A 12,870-nucleotide genomic window follows, 5' to 3' on the forward strand; every position below is an offset into this window, starting at 1 on the left:
TTAATTAGACACACCCACAAGTCATTCACACATGATTACCATTAAGCCACACCCCCTAATGTCAATGCGTGGCAGGTTTTAAAAATAGATGGTGCCAAGGGAACTTTGGCTTTTCCAGAAGCTCAATAAATATTATAACAAACAACATCAACAATAACAGCCCCTTTCAAATGTACAAAGAACTAAAAAAAATTTCAGACTTGGCTAAATATAAGAGAGCAGTGACAGTGAATAGGTAAGCAGTGACATTCATAATTCAATATTTTTTCTTTGAGAATTTATTATAATTTAAAATGGCTTGTATTTGTTTCATTTAAATGTACATTTCGATGACAAAATGTTGCAATGTAATGGATAATTTTTATAAATGCATATGCTGTCCATCCATCCATCATGGTGGCAGCAGTCTAAGAAAAGATGCTCAGACATCCTTCTTCCCTGCCATCTCCTCCAAGCCCATCTGAGGAATACTGAGGCGTTCCCAGGCCAACCAAGTGAAATAATCTCTCCAGCATATCCAGGGTCTGCCCCGAGGTCTCCCTGGTTGGACTTGCACAAAACCCTTTCCCAGGGAGGTGTGTAGAAGGCACTCTGTTCAGATGCCTGAACCACTTCACATAGCCCCTCTCAATGCCAAGGATCAACAGTACTACTATGAGCTACTCCCAAAAGTCTGCACTCCATACCCCATCTATAAGGCTGAGTTCAGATACTCTATGAAACTCATTTTCACATTTGAATCTGTGATCTACTCTTTTCAGTCAGCTTGTGTACATAGATCAACCAGTAAACTGAGAATTTCACCTTTTGGCTCAACTCTCTCTCTTCTCCATGACTGACTGATAAAACATCTGCACAACTGGGAACACTGATTTGGTCCACCTATCAATCTCTGGTTCCTTCTTTTCTTACTTGTGAACAAGATTTTGAGATTTTTAAACTTCTATGCTTGAGGCAGCACCTCATCCTTAACCTACAGAGGGCACCCCACCATCTTCTGTCTAAAAACCATGACCTTGGAGGTGCTGATAGTCTTCCTTGCTGCTTCACCCTAGGCTGCCAATTGCCCCAGTGTATGTCTTAGGTCCCAGCCCATTGAAGCCAGCAGGAACACTTCATCCACAAAAAACAAATTTGATCCTGAGGTCACCAAACATGACACCCTCCACTGCTTGGCTAGACCTAAAAATTCTATCTATAAAAAGTATGAATTAAATCGGTGACAGTGGAGTCGCACACCAACCAAGAACAAATCTGATTTACTGCCAGCAATGCGACCCAAGCTTTTGCTCCTTTTGCAAGGGTGCTGAACACCCCTCACCAGCTGGCCTGGTACCCCATACTGCCAAAGCAGTATTACATGCCGTGCATATCTAATTTACAGCATGACTCGGAGAATCAGGGTAGAGAGCAGCTGGGTAGAGTGAGGGATACAACAGTCAAGGTATGTGGACCCCTAAGGGGGCGGGCACTCTCTCTTATGGTTTAGTCAGGATTTTATTCCTGGCTCAAGTAAATATTTCCTTGATTTAATATTTTTTCTGTTTATTATTAAATATTATTTTGTGATCAGCAAACCAGATAGGATTTAGAATAGGAACCAGAAGGAGAAACAGGAGTCAGTAACTAAGCCAAGTTCGTAACCAGAGAATCAAGCTGATATTTCGCCAAACCAAAAACAAAATCCTAAAAGTTATTAAGTTCAAATCCAAAGATACTTTTAACCAGGAAATTAAAAATGAAACACAGTCACGACTCTAACAATGCCGACCTTTAAAGTCATCACAATGGTGACGCCACCACAATTGTTGGTTGGGTGCTTTGCCAGTCCAAGCTTTATGGATGAGTGGCAAAGAGAAAAAACTCACATGACATCTTGAGTAGAGTATCTCAGAAGGCACATACCGGAAGAAAGCTACATGGTGTGATGAGATCAAAATTAAACGTTTTTGGCCATCAGCCTAAGCACCATGTTGGCACTGCACCATATCAAAAACCCAGCATGGTGGAGACAGCATTATGATGTGGGGATGCTTCTCTTCAGTGAGACCTGGAAGGTTTGTGAGGGTAAAATGAATGCAGCAAAATACAAGAAACACCCAGAAGAAAACCTAATGAAGTCTGCAAGAAACCTGTGCTTTGGGAGAAGATTTGTGCTGTAGTAAGACATGAGCCTACACAGGAATGGCTTCCAAACAACAATGTTCTGGAGTGGCCGAGTCCAGACCTGGGCTGTTCACCTACAATCTCCATGTAACCTGACAGATCTCGAGTAGTTTGTCACAGAAGAATGGGGTTGGGGGTTAGGGATGGCAGTGTGCAGATGTGCAAAGCTGATAGAGACCTGCGCACTCGAACTCAAGGCTGTCATGGCTGCCAAAGGAGTATCAACTGAATACTGACTTGAAGAATAGATTAATTATTTTGTGTATGATTTGTGTAATTAATTTAGACAACTTTGCAAAGATCTGTTTTCACTTCAACATTAAAGTCTTTTTTCTGTTGATCACTGTCAAAAAAAGACAAAATAAATCTGCTGTTTATAGGCACTGCACGTCTTTCCAATGCACCCAACCACTTACTAAACCAGCTGAAATCTACCGTGTGAAAGACAAGAGCCAAGCCTGGATAAGAGGTCCACTGCGGGCGCTCACACACAGGATGGTCTATTCTGGAGTTGCCAGTCCACCTAACATGCATGCCTTTGAGATGTAGACAGAAGAAAAAAAATAAACCCCTCAGTAAAAACAACGAGCAGCCCAGAGAGTGGTCATCATGCATCCAGTCAGTCATTTTCAGTTCCAGGCTTCTTCCCCTTTGGGTCTGCCTGTGTTATGCCCTTGGTGAGACTAACATCCTGTCCAGTTTGGATCCTTGAGTTTCTGTGACCCTGAAAAGAATGAAGTGCTTTCAGGTGACAAATGAATAGCCTAGAAAATGTAAATGAAATAAGGGACCACCCTCCTCTCTGCACCCCCTGTGGGAGATGATCAAGGTCAAGCACAGCCAACCGCAGAAAATTACTGCTCCAATTACCTCCAATTAAGCGACATCCTTGCTAATTTCCTGAATTATGTTTGGCCGAGAGCTGGGAATTGTTTTTCTTGGAGCGGGCTGGCTTGAGGGAAGGCTGTGAGGAAAGAAGAGAAAAGTGAAAAAGGTATAAAAAAAAATTAGAAGAAGCAGCTGACAGGGAGAGTCGCAGCTCGCCGTGTCATTTTTCTGAGCCTCACGTTTCCAAACAGACCGTGTTCATTAGGCATCCGTGTCTAATTGGCCGGCTAAAACGTTTACATGTGTATCCCCCGTGCTGCAGCCGTTATTATCGCACATAACTGGAGTGGCTATTCATCATGTATTGGCAGGGAGTCTCCGCATGGTCTGTATAAACACATCTGCAAGGCACGGTGAGGGGACATCGCTTCTAAGTGCGCGCTCAGCCGTGGCGGGTGGGACATGCACTCCACCCTTTAAAGCTATCCCTTCAGTAAACCCCTTACAGTTCAGGCCTTCTTGTGGCATTCATGCCATGCTGGTATGCGCACCGAGCTGAATTTTAAGTAAAGCTATGGCCCTTCGAGGTCATTCAGCCCCTGTCAAACACACAAATGCACACCCACCCTCGCCTCCCTGAACAAACAAAGACGTGACTTAAATCCTGTGGGACGCCTCGGGGACAAAACACACTTGAATCTGAAAAGACCTAACAAGGAACTGGTCCACAAGGAGGAAGTGTCTGATTAAAAAGAGGGGCAGGGTAGGTGTGTCCACGTAGGGGGCAGTCAGTGACCCCCCCATTGTGTCCCTGTGAGCAGCTGTCAAACAGCAGGCTAATTAATCAAGCCACCATAACAGTGCCTGTCACACTCTGTATTCTGCTCTGCATTTTCTTAAAATAAAAACAAAGATGTGGTTGAAAAGGACATTGCTCCCCAGCTGTCACCTTCAGCACCGTTGCCCTCACCCCAAAAACCCACACATCCACACATCAAGTAATCCATTTGCCTATTCAGGCCTGGGATGAGCTGCTGTCACCCTAAAAGAGCCTATCTATATATATCCTGGTCACTTGCATTTCAGAAATAAGTCACTTTCTTGGTCAATTCAAGACGCTCTGTCAATGTGAAAATAATTACTTATCTCGATGAGGTCACTCTTTAACTTCACCCCCACTAGTCGTCCATACAAAAGACACTGTCAGAAGAAATGGCACCTAAAAGTTAACCCTTACCCTAACAACAACCAAGTATTCACCCTGTAGGCCCCCTTTAACAACGGAAACATCCATGAGAGCACAAACATGGGAGCAGCTGGTGCTCTTTATGGCTGCCTGACATTGGCCTTTATGCCATTCTGAGATGGTGAGCTGATGTCATGAGAAGGTTCTTCACATTGAGACACAATTGGGGAGATGTGCACATATGAAAAAAGATATTTAAAGACTGACAGAATAAAATGACTGACATACGGATGGATGGATTGAGGACCAGAAGAAATCAGTCAGCCCTACTACATGGGCACATGGATGAATGAGCAGGATTGTGAGTGAATCTGGTCAGAGGCAGCTCTGGGGGCAGAGGAGAGGCACACAAAGCAATGTCACTCATCACAACTCTCCAGAACAGGCCTGCTGAGAACAGTAAAAGGACACAGTCACAGTAGTGGTCACAAGTTAGGACAACATGGCTGTAAGTTACTGACACCTTCAAACTTCATTCACTACGCAGTACAGTAAAGATGTGAGAAGTACAACAAAAGTCGCACTGTAGCTCAATACACACCACAATGTTCAGAAGCCATTAAGAAGGCTAACAGAATGTCAGGTTAAATAGCACAGTGTGTGGAGTATGACCTCATCTAGAGTACTGTGTGCAGTTTTGGTCTCCAGGCTACAGAATGGACATAACAGCACTAGAAAATGTCCAGAGAAGAGCAGCTAGGCTGATTCCAGGTCTATAGGGAATGAATTATGAGAACAAATTGAAAGATTTGAGCCTTTTCAGATGATCAAAATGTTTACAATTACAAAAGGAATTAACGCAAAGTTCAAGAATGTTACTTTTCAGCAAGAACATGGCGGGCAAAGTTAGAAACTTGTGAAGGGTAAATTTCATTAGAACTACAGACTCGTGGAATAAGTGTGGTGGGCGGTAGAATGATAGGGACCTCCAAACTCAATGAATTTGGTGGATAGCATTGGCAAACTGTTTTCATCAAAAGTCTTTCTGTTCTAATACAGATGTGAGAACTACGACAAAACCCCTCAATACACCGTACAGTACAGACATTAGTGATAGGACTCACATACACGACATGTCTCACTAATATGCTACGAGGAAGAAGCAACACTGTATGCTCAGAGAAGTCTTTTGATAAGGTGCCATATAACAGGTCAGTAGTCCAACTAAAAGAAGTGAAATTGTAGTTGAGTACCAAATTGTCTAAATTCAAGGAAACAAAGGGTTTTGCTCAAGGGTACTTGTTTTATTATTATTTTTAATTAAAAGCAAATAATAATCCTTCCCCCTGTGGTTCTCAAGCTGTGGGGCGGGCCCCCCTAGGGGGGCACGAAGTAACAAAAAGGGGGGCACGAAGATGTGAAAAAAAGAAAAGAATCAAAAATATGAAAAATACATCTATTGAAACCAAAACAAATTAACTTAAACTACATTCTGATACTAGAACAATAAATATAGAGTTAGATAAATGTCGATAAAAGTTAAGTAGGTATAATAAAATATGCATCTACATTTCAAAAAAATGTGGGAGGGGGGCGCAATTAAAACTGTTATGAAAACTCGGGTCGCAAATACTTAAAGGTTGAGAAACGCTGCCATACAATTGAACAAAACTAAAATTCAACCCCTACCCAAAAGAAAGGAAAGAGAGGAGAGCCAGCCAGCAAAGCAAATCTTTGAAGCAGCAAGGAAGGAAGAGCATCCTTCTCCCTGATATAGAAGATTATTCTAAATGTTATTGATTAGATCCTTCCATATTTTAAAAAAGCTTTGAAGAGTCCTTCTGGGAGAGAATTTGATTTTTCTAGGTTCAGATAGTATAGATCATCAGTTACCTACCGACTAAAAGGTGAAGGGTTGGGATACTTCCCGTTGAGTTAGATATGTCTATGTGCTAGTAGTGAGGTATAGACAGTTACGATTTGTTTGTCCTTCTCCACTTTAAGACCATCTGGGAGTCTACCAAACATAGCTGTTAGCGGATTACGAGTGATTGTGACAACGAGGATGTCTGATAGGCATGAATGAGGTCAATTTGGTGCACACTCAGAACATGTGGCATATTGAGGCTGGAGCTCGATTGCAGTGTTCACAGGTTGAATCTTGCCCTGGATACATTTGGGCATAATTTGACGATAATTTATATTTACTGGGGCACAGAGCAAAGAATATAAAGAATGTATAGCAAGATTTGAATTCTATTGCAGACCAGGCTTGTGTATATTAATTGATTTGTGTCGATGTCCAGGTCTTTATGGCTTGTATATTTTCCACTCTGTAATGAAATTAAATGTTAGGTAGTGCCATACCTCCTTCTGCTTTAGGTTGCTGTAGAATCACCTTTTGGATGATTGGATGTTTCAAATTCCAAATAAATGAGGTTATGATTGAATCTAAATTCTTTAAAAAATATCTATGGAAATGGTTTGAAATAGAAAAAGACGCTTGGGAAGGATGTTCATCTTAATAGCATTGATTTTACCTGCTAATGTGAGATGGAGGGTGGACTGTCTACTCACATCTCCTTTCATTTTTTTCCATGCAGACAGCAAAAGTTTGCTGAAAAAGAGCTTTATATTTACTTGTGATATTTAAACTGATCTGCTAAGACAAGTGTCCAGTCTAATGTTGTGTGTTAGAAGGTTCATAGGAAAAAACACATTTTTATTCAAATTAATTTTGAGCCCAGATATCTTTTGAAAATCTGATAGTGCTTTTAGGAATGCTGGCACGGAAGTTTGTGGGTCAGATACTGTATATACAGAACCATATCACCTGCATATAATGATACTTTCTGTTGAAATCCTCCTCTGAAATTTTCCTTCATCTGTTGTGCATTTCGAAATGCTGAGGGGAATTTTTGATTTAAAAGTGGTGTCCCTCAGTGATCAGGCTTGTGGCCGCTGATCTTTTTATTATACAGAAACAGTCTGGACAAGAATAGAAACTACAAGCTGGTTAATTTCTCCGATAGCATTGTTGGTAACAACACCCCCACTTCTACCTCCAGGACTGATCACTCACAAGAACATTGACATCACTTCCTCCCCAAGCAAGCCTGAAGTCCCTCCTCTTCCTCCCAGCATCAAATATAAAGAATGGCGCTCAATGTTGGAGTGCCACAGCCAGCACCAAGAGTAACCTTTACTTTTGTTTAAATGACCAATATGGTCCTTGATATTGGGCACAACTGTTTACTGTTCATTTTTTATTCCACTATGCAGGGCATACATTGGGTACTCTAACCTTGTTTCTTTATCTCTACATATGTATTCATATTGCATATATTGTGATGAAGGAATCAAAAATGCACCAGAAAACAAAGAAAATATCAAATCACCATTGCCATCGGTGATATAAAAAATAAACCGATTGAATTGTTTATTTATTTTATCTTCAGAATATTTCTTGCTTTTTCCACGGACTTTGTCTTTTATGTTCTGAACCTAGGGGTGTGGGTCCTCCCGATGCCACAGATGTAGGACTGCCCTCAGTCTTACATAAATATCATTATAGAGCAGTGGCATTGTTGCTTATGCTTTACTTCTTCAGCTCCTTTCTTGTGATTTTTAAGTGCTCTCAATTTTTTTCAGTTTTCTGAATTGTGACTCTGTGTTGAGGATTAAGATTTTGAATTTTAGACTGTTTGCGTTGGCTTTCCTTTTAGGCATTCCCTGTAATGATTCAATTTTTGTCTTTTGTCCTTGCTTTTAAATTTGCTGAATAAAACCTTTAAAATAATGCTTTTGTTTGACACCAGGGGCACTACAGTTATTCTGCTCTTTCTTTTTGATAAATATACAAATAAAATATAGTACATAGGTATGTATGGGGGGTGGGGATTATTCCCAGAATTGGTCAATAGCAGGGGAGTAGGGTGTAGTTATCGACTATGCCACTAGGTGTCACTTGCCTGCAGTCTGGTTATTAAGTCCGCCAAGTAGTATGGTGCTGAGTTGATCGAGTGTGGTGTTTATTCTACAACTGGCAATGGGATTGCAGTGATTATTTGTAGGTGAAATAGGACATTGGTTCATATAGATCATCAAAACATCGGTGATCACCTTTTGACATTGACGGGCCTGTTCATGAACAGTTTGTTCCTTGGGAAGAGAATTTTAACCAGAAACATTACACAAAACTACTGAGGTGTCTGTGAGAAAGCATCAGTAAAAAAAAAAAAAAACATCCGGAGAAGTGGCACACAGAAAACTGCATTTTTGCACCATGACAGTGCACTTGGCACATACCATGTTATCAGTCAAAGGGTTTTTGGCCAAAAACACTGAGGATGCTGCTTCACACCCTCCTAACTGGCCAGATCTCTTTTTGTTGCTGAAATTAATATTGAGATTAAACAGAACTTGATTTGCTACCATAAACTAAAAAAAAAAAACAAAAAAAATAGGAAAGAGTCGCTGGAGGCTCTAGACATGGTAACAAAAGATGAATTGCTTTCAGGAATGGAAGAATTAGAGTATATTGATGGCAACTAAACTTGTATAATAAAGTTTTTTTTTACAATTTCAAGATGTTTTCTCTGCCGTGGGCTGGCACCCTGCCCAGGGTTTGTTTCCTGCCTTGTGCCCTGTGTTGGCTGGGATTGGCTGCAGCAGACCCCCATGACCCTGTAGTTAGGATATAGCAGGTTGGATAATTGATGGATGGAAGATGTTTTCTTGTCCCACTTATATATTTTTTTCATTGTAGTCTTCTTTGGACCAGTGCAGGCCAAGAGGCCTGCCTCTTGAGTTTGAGTTTTCTTACTAGGCCGAATTCGAAGCCCTTGATGCCCAGTTCTCAGGTGTTATAGCTGACTTGATGCAGGAAGAAAGGAGCTCTTAAGTATCACAAGTTGGAAGGGACAAAAATCATGATAAGTAACATGCCAAACTGAAAACTGAATGTTCCAGTTATCCTAAATGTCAAAGCCAATACGTAATCCTAAACTGTAGTAAAAACTGGAATTACACTCTTCAGCACACCACTAAAGTTTGAGTCAGTACACTCCCCACAGTCTCATATACAATCCGTGCAAAGCATTGAACCCGAGACTTTCAAGGACATCCCCTCAGCCACTGACGGATACGTCACAGTAACAGAAGCACAATACAAAATGGAGGCACATTAAACACCAAACCTAATGACAAAACAAATTAACTTTGTTCCAGAAAGATACAAATTAGTAATTCCAATGAATTCCTGTCAAACGTGGAAACACATTCTTGCAATAAAAGGCTTGGATTCACAATGCATTCATTTGACTTTGCATTGCCAGTAAAGAACAGATTTAGCATGTGTAACGTGACACACCTCACTACACAGGACAATACTGATGTAAGTAACAGGACACACTCGTACTGTTTGTAACTACACAGCACAATGCATATGGGGGCAATATGACACCCTCACACCGCTCCTCACACTACCTCAGACTACACAGAACAGCACAGCTGTGAGTAACATGACACACTCTCACTACTCCATCTGATACAGTACAGTACAGCTGTGAGTAACACGACACACTCACACTACCTCATTCTGTACAGTGCCATAAAAATATAAGCAACATGACCAGCACAGTGCACTCAGCTGTGGGTAACATGACACAATCGCTCTGCCTCACACTACACAGAACAGCACACGTGTGAGTAACGTGACACACTCTCACTGTTCCTCATTCCTGAGGACAGTACAGCTGTGAGTAACACAACACACTCATACTACATCATACTGTACAGTACCATAGAGATATAAGTAAAATGACACATCATGCTTCACATCATAGCACAGTGCACTGTAGGTAACACAACACAATTGCACTGCCTCACACTACACAGAACAACACAACTGTGAGTAACGTGACACACTCTCACTATTCCATCTGATACAGTACAGTACAGCTGTGAGTAACACAACACACTCACACTACCTCATACTGTACAGTATCATACGGATGTAACATGACACATCATGCTTCACATCACAGCACAGTGCACTGTTGGTATCATGACACAATTGCACTGCCTCACACTACACAGAACAGCACAACTGTGAGTAACACGACACGCTTACACCTCCTCCTACTATACAGCACAGTTAAGATGTAGGTAACGTGACACAAGGCATTCCTCATCACAACATACTCATGCAACCTCACGCTATTCAGAACAACACAGCTGTAAGTAATACGACACACTCCTACTACTCCACATTATACGGTACAGTACAGCTGTGAGTAATATGGCACTCTCACACTACCCCACGTTGTACAGTACAGTAAATGTGTGGGTACCATGACACACTCACACTACTCCACACTATCCCAAACAGAGCAGTGAATAATATGACCAACTCACACTATTTCACATTATACAGTACATTAAAGATGTGAGTAATACGACATACTCACATGACCCCACACTATAAGGTGCAGTAAAGACGTGGGTACCATGACACACTCACGCTCCTCATCACTGCACAGTGCAGCCCAGCTGTCAGTAAGATGGCACACTCACGCTGTACTTCTTTGCACCACACAGTGCAACACTACCCCACACTGCACACTTCTGTTCTCCTATTATTTTTGGGAGACTCCTGTCTACACATTAAAAAGGCCAACAAGTGACAGCAGTGCAACACAATCACACCACTGCTTGGTACATGGTAGAGACACAACCATTGATGCTCGTCCAAGATATGGAGTACAGCCCAACTTCTGCACACTGGCACATGCCCACGCTGCTCCTGACTACAACATGCAACACAACCTCACTGCTCCTCTGTTCTCAGCAGTGCACCGCTCAGCCATGAGTAAGGAGAAACACCAGAAAAGGCCAATGCTCCTCGATACTCTGCAGAGTCCTCCTGTCAATAATGCCATGCAATCCCCTGGATGTTTGGGCCGCAGTACAGTATGGTCGTGAATAAGGCCACAAACTGGCACTGCCTGAGCTGCTGAGTACAAACACACTTGAGTACAGTGCAGATATGGCTAACATTACACAGGCACACCACGCCTTGCTGCACAGCAGCTGTAAATACTGTAGCGCAATAGTAGACACAACTCCGCCATATTCAGAGTGTAATGGTGTAAGCAAATAATCGACAGTCCAACACAGTGGTGAGTAATGGACCAGAACCCCTCGATACTCAGTAGACAGAGTAGCTGAGTAGTAGTATTAGTAGTAGTCATAAAACAGTCCCATCTACAGAGTATAATGGGTATCTTACTTGCATGTCCAAATAACATGTAACGTGTCGCCAGTCTATCAAAGATAATGGTGAACGTATTCAAATAAAGAACTGCCTTTTATTTAATAGACAGCACACATCAGCTTACCCAATGGGCTCCTTAATCCTGTTCCTGTTACATGAAACCCTGACTCTGTTTACATCTGGTGGTAGACTTCAATTCCCTTGCTATGACTAGGAAGGCCCACTGCAAAGGACCGGGCAGCCAACAGATGTTTATTTTTCCAGAGAATTCAATGCTGTTAATTTCATTTTGTTCTTTTCTCTCTTTGCTTTCAAGTGGCCTTATGCTTTGGAAGGAATATTGGCAGCCTGCAGTGCACGCTCCTCTCCTTACAGTCATATATACTACGAGCCATCTTCTGACAATGTGCTGGAGCACAAGTGCCTGGCCTCCTCCATGACAGCACAGCCCCCGTGACTATAGCTTGAGGGGCTCTCTCGGTACACAGTACAGTGGTCTGGTGAGTAACGTAGCACATTGTCAGCACTCTTTGAACCCATGTGTGCTAACACACTCGTGGTGTAGTTGTTAAGGCTTTGGACTACAAACCCTGAGCTTGTGGGTTCAAATCCCACTATTAACACTGTGTGACCCTGAGCAAGTCACTTGACCCGTCTGTGCTTCAATTGGAAAATCAAAAGAAATGTAACCAATGGTATCATAAATATTGTAAGATGCCTTGGATAAAGTATTCAGCCAAATAAATAAATGTATACACACTCGCGCTTCGTTGAACCCATGTGCTGCTACGCAGTAATGTAATTAACGTAACACAGTGATACTACTGTTTGAATCACTATGTACTGACATAGTCGTGTGCTGCTCCTCACTAAATTGTGTGCTGCCACACATTCTCACTACTCTTTGAACCCATGTGTATTAACAGACTTGTGTTATACAAGTAAGAACCGTATAACCGAAGGTTGGCATCCTTCAACATCTGCAATAAGATGCTGCAGATGTTCTACCAGACGGTTGTGGCGAGTGCCCTCTTCTACACGGTGGTGTGCTGGGGTGGCAGCATGAAGATGAAAGACGCCTCACGCCTGGACAAACTTGTTAAGAAGGCAGGCTCTATTGTAGGAGTAAAGTTGGACAGTTTAACATCTGTGGCAGAGCGACGGGCACTAAGCAAACTCCTGTCAATCATGAAGAATCCACTTAACAGTGTCATCTCCAGGCAGAGGAGTAGCTTCAGTGACAGACTGAGGAGATCGTTCCTCCCCTACACTATGTGACTCTTCAATTCCACCCGGGGGAGTAAATGCTGACATTACTCAAAGTTATTGTCTGCTTTTTTATTTTTATTTTTTTTTTCATTTTTCATTTCTATTACTATTTAATTTAATATGGTTTTTTTTTTGTATCAGTATA

The sequence above is a fragment of the Polypterus senegalus genome, chromosome 3 (genome assembly GCF_016835505.1).
Source record: "Polypterus senegalus isolate Bchr_013 chromosome 3, ASM1683550v1, whole genome shotgun sequence".
Classification (NCBI taxonomy): Eukaryota; Metazoa; Chordata; class Cladistia; order Polypteriformes; family Polypteridae; genus Polypterus; species Polypterus senegalus.